Raw genomic sequence first — 688 nt, forward strand, 5'->3', positions numbered from 1 at the left:
GATCAGTTCCTCGGTCGAATCGGTTAAGATCGGGGGTTGCAGTGACGCAGGCATCGCGGGCACCTAATGAAGGAGCTACGTAATGTCACGGGCAGGCAGGGCGGACAGGTAGGTGCGGGCAATCAGGTAACAGGACAGAGTATATTGGCTATCTAGTCTTCCAGGCACAGGGTAGCAGGTGGTTGTTGACGAAGACGTAGCTCGAGGAGCTACATATCGGAGACTGCAGAGATTTCGCGTAGATATACGCGCGCGAGGCGCTCGGCCCTCGCGCCTTCACGTGACAGGGGTCATGACTAAGCGACAGCCCAGTGGCTGTCCTTCAGGTCTGTGACAGTATTCCCCCCTTCCAGGCCGAGCTCCGTCACGGCCGGGGCCCGGGCTTATGGGGGTATCGACGGTGGAAATTCTTTACCAATTGAGCAGCGTTTTCCAGGTAATCGGCAGGTTCAGTCGTGGGTTCGCTATATCCAGCCCAACGGACGATATATTTCAGCCGGCGGCCTCCTCGGCCGCGGGTTTCCCAAAAGGAGTCGAGGATCTCTTCGACTTCGTATTCTCTCTCACCTTCCACTTCCAAATGGGGTGGCGGTGCAGGTTGTTGGCCCGGCAGGGGCTCAACGTCAGCAGGTTTTAGTCGGTTTATATTGAAAACAGGGTGTACTCTCATAGACGACGGCAGGTCCAA

Source organism: Pyricularia oryzae, chromosome 1 (genome assembly GCF_000002495.2).
Source record: "Pyricularia oryzae 70-15 chromosome 1, whole genome shotgun sequence".
NCBI lineage: Eukaryota > Fungi > Ascomycota > Sordariomycetes > Magnaporthales > Pyriculariaceae > Pyricularia > Pyricularia oryzae.